The sequence below is a fragment of the Sciurus carolinensis genome, chromosome 18 (assembly GCF_902686445.1).
Source record: "Sciurus carolinensis chromosome 18, mSciCar1.2, whole genome shotgun sequence".
In the NCBI taxonomy this organism is placed as follows: domain Eukaryota; kingdom Metazoa; phylum Chordata; class Mammalia; order Rodentia; family Sciuridae; genus Sciurus; species Sciurus carolinensis.
In genome coordinates this window covers 17,566,220-17,579,643 of record NC_062230.1, presented here as the reverse complement: position 1 = coordinate 17,579,643, position 13,424 = coordinate 17,566,220, and the positions used below count along the sequence as shown (strand labels likewise).

At 37.5% G+C, this 13,424-nt stretch overlaps 2 pseudogenes; one reads left to right on the top strand and one right to left on the bottom strand.

The window, feature by feature from the left end:
- Positions 1–447: 447 nt before the first annotated feature.
- Positions 448–1,201, bottom strand: LOC124969919 (olfactory receptor 2M4-like; annotated as a pseudogene).
- Positions 1,202–12,179: 10,978 nt separating this feature from the next.
- On the top strand, positions 12,180–13,158 carry LOC124969918 (olfactory receptor 14C36-like; annotated as a pseudogene).
- Positions 13,159–13,424: the final 266 nt, after the last annotated feature.

Genomic DNA, 13,424 nt, shown 5'->3' with positions numbered 1-13,424 from the left:
AGTTTGCTAACTTCTTCAAATAGATCCTGATTGCTGATGTAAAAATGAAAAAGTGGTAAAGCAATCACAATCATGAAAGTAATCCTGCAACCAAGTGAAAGAGTTCCTTTTGGACTCACTAAAGTCTCCACTTCTAATATAAAGGTGAAACAGAATGATTTCAAACAGCTATTTTATATAGACATAAAACTTATTTGGAAAAAATCCTCAATCCTAAATGCATGGGTAGGAAGTAAAGAAGGATCAGGATTAAAACAGCCTGGACAGGTCTGAGGGTCAGTAAACCCAAAGACAAGTACAGACAGGTAATGAATCCAGGAACAAAGAGTTATCTCTCCAAAAGCAGACTGCGATTCCTGCTTTTAACTAAGGTCAGAACCTGCAGACTGACACATGGCCTGGCCAGCATCCCACACAGACCCTCAGCAGATGCTGGATAAAATCACATTAACTTTCCTTCCTCAAGACCTTCCTTAATGCCATGGACACCTCCCTGCTGTGCAGGCTGTAGATGAAGTGGTTCAACAAGGGGGTTAGAATGGTGTAGAAGGCAGACACCATTTTCTCCTACTCTAATTTGTAGGTGGATGCTGGTCTCATGTACATGAACAGGGCAACCCTGCAGTAGAGTCCCACCACACACAGGTGGGAGAAGCAGCTGGCAAAGGCTTCGATCAGGCTTTCTCCAGAGTCCATGTGGAAGGACGACTCAGAGAACACAGGAATAGAACATGATGATAACTGAAGCTGGAAAGATGGGCACCACCACAGAACAGACAAAAAACAGTCTTTAAAATGCAGATGTGTCTGTGCAGGAGAGAGGTAGTACACAGTTTCTGACTCATGAGGATGGTGTACTGAAGTGAGTGGCAAATGACCACATAGCAATTGTAGACCATGATAGTCAACAGGAAGAACTCAGTTCCCAGCAGATATACATTCCTGCTAGACAAGTATTTGAAGGCCATCTTTGGGACAGTGGTGCAGATGAGCATGAGGTCCACAAAGGAAAACTGAGTGAGGAGGACATATATGGGGATGTGGAATTGGGCATCCAGGTAGATGAGGAGGACCATGGGGGAGTCCCCCATGAAGGCCACTGTGAAAATTCCCAGAGTAAAGAGGAATGTGTAGGTAGGATGTGATTTAAGATGTTCAGTAGGATGAAGACAGGGTTGAAGATCTCTGTTCCTGATGCCATCCTCAATAATTTGCCTGATCTGAAATTTCCAGGGAACATAGAAGCTTCCCTATTAATTCATATTTTAAGTGCATAATACAGCAAAGACCTTTGCTGGGCAGGATATCTGAGACCTCACCAACCCCAAACTACCTCCCTAAATAGCAGTGAACCATGAGTCTCACTCCAATATCTTATGCTTTGTTCTTCATTCAGCTTTCATAGAGAATGATTTTAGTCTGATTTTTTTTGTTTTACCTACAAGAGTGCTAAAATTTCTAAAAACTCCCAAGAAATAGAGAGCTTAAGAGGAAAAAGAATGGTTATACATCTTCATTGCGAAATGTTACAGTCATCCCTGACCCCAGAATAATTGTTATTGAACATTTGCTTTATTGGTCTGCATGTGCCTCCTGATTGGCCATCTTCAGTGCTAGAATTCCTGTTCTCATGTTTTCCTCTTACCATCACCCCCAGTCCAGTGAAATAGTAGATGAGGTCAGTGATGCTCCCTGGTGGGGAACCCTGTGCACAATAATTAAGAGAAGAGTGGACATACTGTGTTTTAACTTCCCCAACATGGATCAAGTTTTGGAGTCTCATCTATATTGTATGAAGAAATTCATTAAAATAGCCTTGCATTGAAGAACATCTCATTCATTTTTCTTTGGGAAATAATTTTGCTTCTCCTAATTGTGTGTATGGAGTAGTGCTGGGGATTTTGTTTCTTTGTTTTTGTTTATACTTTCAAAATTCATTTCCTCCTGTTATCATAAAATAAATGGAATTGGATAAACATCTAGAAGACAAAAGAGGAGACCTTCTCTGGTTTTGATGGCTTCACTGTGATGTTTCATCCTGAGAACTACTGGAACTTGTAATGTACTGTGGGTGAAGACAAGCAGAACTTTCCCTAGTGCATCTCCCAAGGGACAGCATCCAGGGGGTGCTTGTGAGTGAAAGAGAACCCTGAGGCACAAAGAATCAAAATTTATTCTACACACTTCAGCTGTTTCTAATTCAGCAAATATCAAGAGGTGTTTTAAACTGTTGAGTACAGATGTGGCATCTTATGAAATGATTTTTCATTGAAACAATCTCTCAGATGTTGAATTGAAGAATTAGAAGGGTTAAGTCTGTAATCATGGAAACCAAGGAGAAAATACCTGCATCCAGAGGAGTCAATAAAACCCAGGAAATGAATGAAGGCAAAAGAGAGAGTATTGGAAAAAAAATCAATGATTTACCTTTTAAAAATGCTATCAGTTATTTTCTTTAACCTCCAGGTTTTTATCGTGCCTGTAAAATATCATACTCCATAGACTTTTTCCTCAAACTAATTTTATCCCAAATAAAATTTCCCAAAGGTAGACCTACCTTTATTTCTGTCTTGTGTATATCACTACCACCAAAATTCTTCCAAATTCCTAAAATTCAAACCTTAAATAATGACATCTTTATCATTATTGTCTACTGATTTATTTTTCAGTTATTGATAAAGAAATATTATTGGGTTCCTTGATCTGCATTTTTGATAATGACTTATTCTAAGAACTGAATGGTACATTTGTGAGTATTTATCCTTTGTAAAGAAAATACTAAGCAGGTAATTAATTTAAAATTTGCTCTATTAGACTCCAGTTTAACTGTAAAAATTAAATTATAGAAAATTAGAAATCTCCTTGACGTATGATAAAATGGAGACAGAGAAAATTTATTTCTATTTAATAACAAAAATCTATATGTACTATTTTGTTCATCAACCAAATATTATATTCTTCGAAGAATAGGGCAGATTCCAAGTTACATATTGATTGTATGTGCACTTTGCTTATCACAGAACTTTATTTGTGATATGAACATTAAACTACTTTAGATGTAGACATTTTCCCCAGAAAATGTTCTATTATTTGTTAATATTCTAAATTATTTTTGCCAATTATAATCAAGGTAGAACTAATTTCAAAATATGCAAACTAAATAATAGAGACCCTTTTATTGGTTTTAATGATACTCAAAAATGACATGGCTTTTTTACTAACTGAATAAAAATGTAATGTCAATATTCCAAGAAATATTTATATTCCCAGTTCTAACTTTTGAACATGGAAGAGAACAACTGTCATGTACAATGAATTATAACAAATAAAACAAAGAAAAAAAAGAAATGATCTTTGCCCATATTGAAATTGGAGAATAACTCCTTCAGAGGTCACACATTTACTTATCTGCTTGAGCAGGACATATTGCCTCCTTTCTCTTGTTTTAATTTTTTCATGTGTATGAAAGTAATTCACACTTTCTAAAACAAACACAAAAATACCTGTGACTCCAAGTGAATGCCAAATATATTTCCAGACTGCAATCTGTTGACATTTAGAGCCAGCAGCTTCTTCCATTGTTCTCACCTTGACTTCTGTACTGTGTCACAAAGCCATGTGAAGTCATGAATCCTCGCACAGATGGAATTACTTGACTTTTCTATCAGCTTTCATGTCAACTGTTGATGGAACCTGGAGAAGAATCCCATGGGAGGTGGTGGAACACATTCTCGAGGAAGAGAAGAAAGTGCCTTCAGGATGATTCACACTCTGGGTGCCATGACTAAATCAAACTGCCTGCAGTTCCTCTTTACTTCATCTCTCTGGCATTTATTCCCAGAATTTTGTTAGTGTATTTGGTAAATATTAATGACAAATCATAAATAAGGAAATTTCATTTCTATTGGTCAAAAAATTACCTCCATGACTATTTGTAAACTAAAAGCTTGCACTAGATGGTATATGTGGAATTTTTACATCCATGTTTTCATAAGTGTGTTTCAAAGCAGAAAACAGAAGTCACGTGGCACATGATTTTCTATGAAGTCATTTTGGGATAAAAACCTACCAACTAAAAGATACTTATATATCATCAAATTTTAATAAATATTTTATTAAATCAAAATAATTTCATCATTAAAAGAGCTTGTCCCTTTCTCCCTTCTTCGCTTTCAACCTGAAAGGGACAGTCAGGATCACAGATGTGAAAAGCTATCCACAATGTGAAGAATTTTCAGAATATGTTTAGTAATTTCAACAATTGGGCTAAGTAATGTTCACACTTGTGCAATCCTATATGATGCTCTGAACACATCTTTCATACATACCATCTCCCCGTGGTGTACTCATACATGTACAAGGCACACTTGACCTATGAAGCTCCCGGAGCCTCATTTACCCTCCCTCCTCTCTCCCTGACCCCTTCCTCTCTTCCATTCTCCCTCTTGTTTCTGTGATATCCTCCTTTTCCACCTTTTCTCTCCATCTACCATGTGTAAGAGAAGATCTGGCCCTGTCTCCAGGCTGTCCTGCTCGCAGGTGGTGGTCAAGGCTCTAGCTCTTTGATTTCTGCAAGGTGATACTTGCTTCTCTTCTCAGTGCTTGGCCTTCCCTTCTCAGTGCTTGGCCTTCCCTTATTTTTCCTCCAGAGAAGATTCTAAAGTGACCACTTAGCCCAAAGAGCTTCCAGACACCCACCCATCTCGGGGCATCCTGGACCTTAACTCATTCGCCTGCAGGAGCATTCAGTCCCTGACTTCAACTACAGCCTGCACCCCCTTGGAACATCTCCAGAGAAGTAATTTTCCCAGATTCGAGTTAATCCTGTTGACATTTGTCACACATTACTTACTGTGAAGTTCAAAGGATGACTGCCTTCTTCTCCTTCAGAAGTGAACAGCACAAATGATGAAGGTACATCATCACAAATTTAAAATAAAAGAAGGTTGAGATTAAAAGAGGGAATACTCATTTCAAAATCAACTGAAGTTATCAGTCTGCCTTCTCAGTGGTACTTACATTTCTACCTCCTTCCCAGGATGCCTCCTCAAAACAGACTGCAAAAGCATAAATAAACTGTAAGTTTGTGAGCACCCATCCAACAGATCAAATAGATCCAAAGTCTCCAAAAGGACTTCTGAATGGCCCACCTCTTTATGGTATATCCTGTGGGATTTTTGGTAAATTCATTTCTCAAAATTTGAAACAACTTTCTCTGTCTTAACCTCTCTCCACTCCAAAAGTTTTCATTTCCATAAAACAATATTCTATCTAAAATGCAAAGTCTGGCACCATTTTAAACTTCAAATTATTCAGCACCCTCTTATAAATTTCAATTCCAAAACATAAAACTTTCTTGTACAACCCTTTTAACCTGAACTTCAACAACTTAACCTCATGATGAAATTTTTTGTTCTGTGGTTGATCTCTGAGGACCACTTTCTCACACATTTCTAGTCTTTCAGAAAAGTCCTCAGCTACCTGCATTTCTAAATGTCACACTGTCCTTCAAGGCCCTCAAACTCATTTTCACATCAGCACTATTCACAAGAATCAAGAGTCAGAAGCAACTCAGATGGTCAATCAGCAAATGAGGGGAAAAACAAATTATGGTATACATAAAACAGAATGTTATTCAGTCTTAAAAAGAAAGGAAACAATGTGCAAACTTTGAAGACAATATGCTATATGAAATAAGCTAGCCACAAGAAACCAAAATTGAGAAGATGGACTTAACTTACATAAGAATTAAACTTTATCAAATACATAGAAACAGAAAGTAGAATGGTGGCCACCAAAGACTAGAAGAAGAGAGTTTTGCTATATAACAGGCATTTTATAAGTTCTGGAAGATGAAAAAGTTCAGGAAATCTGTTTCAAAACATATGAATACACTTAACAATACTTATCCTAAAAACACCATACTTCCTGTGTCCTTTTTAAAAGTTTTATTACAATTTAACCCCTTAATGAAGCAGATAATTATTTTTTTTAATTAGAAACCTGCTTCTACCTCCACATCTAACCTGAATAGACATGAAGGCTTTGTGACATCATAGTTTATTTTTCAGGTTTTATTTTCTTAGTTAATTTACATATTCTATAATAATGCATAGCAAATATTAGGTCCTCAATAAACAGCATTGTATGGTAGTATGACCACCAGTGGGTAATATATAAAAGTGAAAGAATGACTAATCCTTGGACACAGAGCCACCCCGTGTCAATCCTCCTGTGGTGGAGCTTGGTCAGCTGCGAGTGAGTGCCCAAGGGCCAGGTTTTTCCCACCCTAATGGAGGGTCCAACACAAGGGGTGCTTGGATAATAATTATTTACTGCAAATGTGCACATGTGTGCTCACTGGTGCAAGTACAGGTCATACTCTATTATTTCTTCATGACCAGAACTTCTGCAGGATATGTATCAGTGACTAGTGATCACCCAGTTTACAACTGTAGTGTCATTGGGTTTTACCACAGAGCTCTTTCTGGACTCCAAAGCACCAATATCATCTAGGTTTTCCTCTCATAAGCCATAAGGATGATGGTTTCCACCATTTTATTTGCTAGAATGAAAAATAAAAATCCGTCAATCTGAGAGATATTGATAAAATTAATGTGAATTGGTCTTTCCACATGCATAGGCAACACCAGAGACCACACATAAGATTTAACTGTGCCACACTCATTCACTGCTGGGAGACAATGCTCTCTGACTTCCTCCTGGAACTGACTTGGAGATATTTAGAATTGGGTTCTTAAAATACTTGCTTGGAATGATGAAGGATGGTTGCCTGTGTACATATTGATAAATGTGGTGACCATAGTTAGACCCTAGAATTCCCAGTGGAGTTTCCTGTGTGTGGTGCTGTGTGGAATCCAGGACTTGCATGCAGTGGTCAATCCTCTGCCCCCTACTACATCCCCAGTCCCCTACAGAGGTCTTTAAATGAGAGACACTTAGGCTTTGCTGGTATTTGAAAACTTGGTCCATCTACATTTGGGCACCTTCTGTGGTGGAAGCCAGCATGAAAGTGTGGTTTCTCCTCTGCAGTGTGGATGTGTTGGCTGGTGTGGTACTGACTCTCTTGATCCTGAGACTTGTCCCTCACATACTTCTGAGGCTTCCTGTTTGCTGCTGTGCACCATCTCCTGGTCTTATCTGAGAGGACAGAATTAGTTCCATTGAAACACAGCTGTCTGAGTTGATGACACAGCTCATCTGGTGACCATTCCAGTGAAATGTGGTCCCCAAACTAATAATGTTATAAAACTGAATGGTTTATTCAAATAAACAAGCAGGTCAGTTGGTGGCTGAGAGATAGAACAAGCAGAAAGAGAGTGAAGGCTGCCATGGACCCACAAAGCTTACATGGGTAAGATATCAAAACAAAACAGTGGGTTTTCTCTGTAGTAGCTGTCTCTGAAAATAAGTAAAAATAATGATCATGAACTGGTTATATGCAAATCCTGAGCAGTGGAATTGGGGTCACACCTAAAACCTAAGCATTTAAGGCTGCCCCTGAGAAGGAAAATTATGATTTTAGAGAAAAATAAAGACATATAAGTATAATAGAAGACTTGAAAGAGAGAATAATGTCACTATTCTAAGGAATTTGTAAACATGCTGCACTGTGTGTTATCTCCTTGAATAAACACCATCAGAGCCAGATTGTGATCTCTTATTTGCTATCCAGTCCCTCGCAACTGGCCACAAACAGAAACATTAGAGGCACAATCGTGATTTCCTGAGTGACTGAAAACATATGAATTTGTAAATAGATGATTTCATGAGTGACTTAATTAAAATGTTAATCAATGACTTTTGTTTTAAATTCTACAACATTCAAAAAGCACTTTTTATTTCTTTTACACAAAAGGCCATATATTATATATTCATTTTATGTTAAGGAAAATACTCTTTCCCTTGTGGTAATAGGAGAATATCCATTTAATGATACCATTTTGAAAATTTTAAAAATTCATTACTTCATCTTTTTAAAAAGACACTAAATTACTACCTAGAGAGACTAATGTCAGCTTGAATATTCAAGCTACAATTGATAAAAGTAAGGAGTAAAATTTTTGAATGGAATGTTTGATCATTTTGTTAATATGAGGTAAGTGTATAATTTGAAGGGAACATCTATCATGGCATATGGTCAATAAATAGAGGAGTTTCCTTTAAACTACCTACCATTTTAATTATCTCATATTTTGGGTGATGTTTGCATACAATAATCTTCTAAAACACAGGCCACTGCCATGTACTATGGATAAGAGTATTTGTGGAACTGATCATCGGCTTAAACAAATAAAAAAAAAAAAACATGCTTTTTAACCAAAAATCTCCTGCTTCTGGAATTTATTTTGCCACATAAATTTTCAAGTTTTATTCAGAGTTTATACAACAAATTTTAAAAAAGAAGGAGAAAAGTGATGTTTCAAATGTTTGCTTACTTCATTTTAAGGAAATATGAAGATTTTTTTAATCAACTTTTTACAATGATTGGAGTTAATGCCATGAAGACAGTGTTTTGAGATGCCCTCAGACATCTAAACATAAAGGAGATACATCAGCATATATCTTCCTAGGTTTAGGACTCTATTTTAACAAAACTAACTATGTCATTTGTTCAAATAAATTAGGACTAAGCAGGCTATTTATGGGTGGTGAATGATTGTTTAATTAGAAAACCATGATGTGTCTGTGCAAATACAAGCTCTTTTAATATCTTGATTTTGATTAAGTATCAAGAAATTTTGTTATTTTATAAAAACTACTGTATTATTTAAATATGTATATTGGAATGGTTTTTTTGAAGCAAAATTGTAATTCATTCAGCACAGAAATATACATGCGTATTTATGCTAATTACAGCACGTTAATAAAATTCAATAGAAATCTGTGTATCCCAGGACTTCTCCCCTCATCCTGATGCCATGATACATGGATGTGGTCAGCCCATGGTACTTTTTCAATGGAGACCAATCAGTAACTTTTCAGCTGCTGGAGCAAAGAAGAGTAAAGTCATATTCACTAAATGCAGATATCTATAAGCAGATCCCTATTGGTGGTGTTATTTCAACGAAATCAAGTTTAGACATAGTAGAAAGTGTTGAAATTAAAATTTTAAAATCACTTTCACAATGTCAGATCTTTCAGGCATATTAATTGATGTGGTAAGGGAGATTTATGAATCTCTAAATAAACATGTATCTCATATATATACACATAGTTTACTCAAATCTTCAGAAGTTTCTTCAATAAGAAAAATATTTTAAATAGTGAAATCTTAGTTTATAGGTCAGTTCAATCTTTCAAAAGGTTATTTTTTTCTTTATTCTAGTTCATCTGCCAGGATAAGATTATTATGTCAAAACTGATCTTAAGTCTTTTGTAGGATTAGGATTCAAGTTTGACAACTCAGTCTTTTGCTCAAAGCAATGTATGAATATCTTGGGTGATAATCTAATTTATTAAATCTATTCAATAGACACATGTTAGACTTCCCCTTACAAAGAGCAGAAACAAAACATCGGGGCCCAGAAAGAGTTAAAATATGGGACTCTGTTTCCACAGTGGTTTGCTGACTTTTCATAATTGTTGCTGAATTGGCTACACTCTGCTTCCACCCCAGTCACTTATGCTGTTCTCTCCTAACACAGAATCACCTAAAACCATTAGAAAAATTTTATTTTCTTCTTATGTTGAACTCTACACTGTCAGTCTCTTCAAATAAATGAAAATTTCATGAGATTTAATGACTTTGACTTTATTTATTACTCAAAAAACTCCTGTGATAGCAGCACTTAGTGCATATTTGTGGTTATAATTAATTATTTAATAAAATAAATGAATAAACCTGTGTCATTTATGTTGGTCACAACAGCACAAACCTCTATTGTGTTTTTACAGATGAAGGCATTTCTGTTGGATGAAGAAGGAAGCCACTTTATGTGCCTGGTGAGTGGAAAAAGAATCAAAATTCCTGGCTCCCTCTTCTACAGTGAGGGTCCCAGTAAGACTTGACTTGGTTTGCCTTGCCTAAAAATCTGTTGGCCACATGCTGTATGTATCTAGCACAATAGTAAATGAAAGTTATGTATAATAAAATTCTAATAAAATCATCAACAAAACAAAAAAGAGCAGAAAATTGTAACTAGCTTTTAATCATTTTAAGAAACCATGAGCACAGGGCTGGGGTGTGACTGTGTGGTGGAGGGTTTACCTGGTGTGTATGTGACCTAGGTTCCAACCCCCAAACCATCAAAACAAACAAATTTAAAAACAAAACAAAACAAAACAAAACATGAGGATAGGCCTGGTTGCATCTCAGTGGTGGAGTTTGCCCCACATGGATGTGACCTGGGTTTATCCCCAATACCTCTCAGCCCCCTCCCACACACAAAAATGACACTCCTTCAAAATAGGTAGAAACATTGGAAGGGCAGGGGCTCCAGGTTGCTGAGTACAGCCTCTGAGGAGAGCCACCAGAGAACAGCTTGATATGCAACAGCAGCTGTTATGAAACAGCATTTGAAAACCAGACAGGAATCCTGTCTGTAAAGAGGTTGAAGTATTAACTCCACAGACCTTAAGATAGTCAGAATTAATAAGAAAACTCTTCCTAGAAAGTGTTCATAACTGTACATTCTCTGAAGATGTTGAGACAGGGCAATAAAAATGGGGACATTCCTTACAGCGAAACCAACATTGTGGGGTTCTGGGTCATTCTCAAGTGTGGTGTGAATGTTAGCTCATCTAATCTTGTCCATGTTCCATAGGAGGAAGAGAGTTCTTTGTGGCTAAATAAAGAAGCAAAATCTGGGCCTATTCATAATGCCCCAGCTCAGGGTCTGATATGTAGCTCACCGTTGAACCAAATGCTTAGTATACACAAGGTGTTTTGTTCAATCCCAGTGCATGCACAAACAAATAAATACCCATTTTATACCATAATAAAAACTAGGATTTTGAACTAGATAAATAGGAATAGAAGTTATACTCCTAATCTCTGGAAATTACTATGTCCCCCAATGAAAACAAATAAACAACAACAAAATCCTATCCAGAACACAGAATTTGTTTGTTCAATTGTTAAACACATCAAGATAATATCATAGTAATGAGGATGAACAGTTGCCAACTTCTGTACCCAAAACTATGTATGAGGAATTAATGAGAAAAATATTTTTGTGATGTTGCAACTTATTCAGTGTGATGGGCTAATAAATTTGGTACCATGAGAATGTTATAGGCCAGACTATAAGGGAATTGACTAAAAAGACTCCATTTTGCTCTGAGACTCCATGTTATGTGGGAAATAAGTTTCTCCCATGGGAACATCTGGGAACACTCCGCCTCTGTGCCCATCATCAGTTACTTGGTGTGACATGTTTAACAATACAGAATGATAATTCCTATGTAAAGAAAAATTGCTCTCTTTTGATTCCTATTTCTCCTAAACAACGTACCATATGAACAGTGATTGTGTGGATGTTAGTAACCATTTTTTAGTTTGTACCTAGGTAAGGGTCATTTTGATGTACTTCCCCCTCTCTCAATGATCTCATGATGTTAATGTGTAATTTTGAATCACAGTAACAGACACTCATGATTAATGTGATTTTCGGTATAAGAACCCCTAAAACCCTGTGGTCAGGGCTGTTCTCCCAATAGCCATTTTTTGGGGCATTGTGTGAGACAGTCAGCCAGCTGGCTTAATAAAAACTCTCAAATTTGGACTTCTCAGTGGCAATCCGTCTGTTCTTAAGTTGTGACCCATAACATTCAGTATTAAAAACAAGTATATAATATCAAAAACTTTACTCCATCACAGACAAAATGTTGCATAAATTAATCCTTCTAAAACTTAAAAAAATAGCAACAATAACAATGGAGTATCTTCTCAATTTGAATAAAAAGAATGTCATGTACTCCAATAAAGCATCACTTTAAAAATGCTAGGCCCAGGGGGTACAGATTAGAAGAGGGAGAGATCAAGGGCTTGTGGGCAGCTCATTGGTAGAGAACTTTCCCAGCTCATCCCAGACTCTGGCTTCCATTCACAGCACCATAAAATGCATGCATAAGTGACTAAGAGAAGGTGCAGATTTCACTTGCTAACTTGGCTCTGGGACTTCTCACCCCTTCCCAGACAGGAGCTGTGCCCACACATGCCCAACTCCACCTTGATGATGGACTTTCTCCTGGTGGTGTTCTCTGATGCACAGGACCTGCTGGTCCTTGCTACATCTTTCTCTCTGATTTACTTTGTGACTCTAATGGGAAACATACTCATCATGGCTGTCACCACCATCGACAAGAGTCTTCACACCCCTATGTATTTCTTCCTCAGAGCCTGTCCATCCTGGATGTTTGCTACAATTCAATGACAGTCCCTAAGTCGTGCATAAATTACCTGCTAAGCAGCAGTGGCATTTACAAGGCAGAGCGTGCAGCTCAGGTGTTCCTGGTGGTTTTCTCTGTGTATGTGTAACTCCTGTTTCTCACTGTCATGCCTCAGAGTACTACATAGCCATCTGCCAGCCCTGCTACCCAGTGGTCATGAGCCCTGGTGCATGCACCTGGATGACCTTGACCTCACTGCTCAGTGGTCTGGTCTATGCTGCTGTGCACAACAGCAATACATTCTGACTGCCCTTCTGCAGGTTGAACAGTGTCCAGCAGTTGTTCTGCAACATCCCTTCTCTGCTGAAGCTCTCTTGCTCTGACGCTTTCAGTAACAAGGTCACCATTGCTGTCTCTGGCCTGGTGATCAGCGGATGTTGCTTTGTCTTCATCCTCAGGTCTCATGTTCGCATCTTCTCCACTGTGCTCAGGTTGCCAGCTGGAGCAGATAGAAAAGTCCTTCTCCACATGTGTCCCCCACATTCTTATGGTGTAAGTCCCCTCAGCTCATGTTTTTACGTCTACTTGAGGCCATCTCCAGTGTCTGCCAGCACCCAGGACATGGTGCTTTCTGTATTCTTCTCCATAATCCCCCCACTCTTTAATCCTGTTATCTACAGTCTTAGAAATGAACAAATAAAATGATCCATCAAGAAAATATTGACCAGCATGTTTAATTCAGGAAATACACTGGAAATGAAAGAGTCTTGCCCTAAGTTAGTCACATTTTTGGCAATAAACTGAGGTGATTCATTAGGATGGATTATTGCAAATTTCTTATGTGAATGTAATACATAAGACCATTAAAATACATCCTACATCAACATTTTCCTTTTGAGAAAGTTTTGGATAATTTGGATATGCCATGGGTAACAGAGTTGTCATTAAGAATGACCTGATGTACCTGTTATTCAACTTAAAAGACTCTCACTAAAAACCCAACTTTAGGAGGCTATGTGTAGCTCTGTGGTACTGTGCTTGCCAAGCAGGTGTGAAACTCTGGGTTCAAT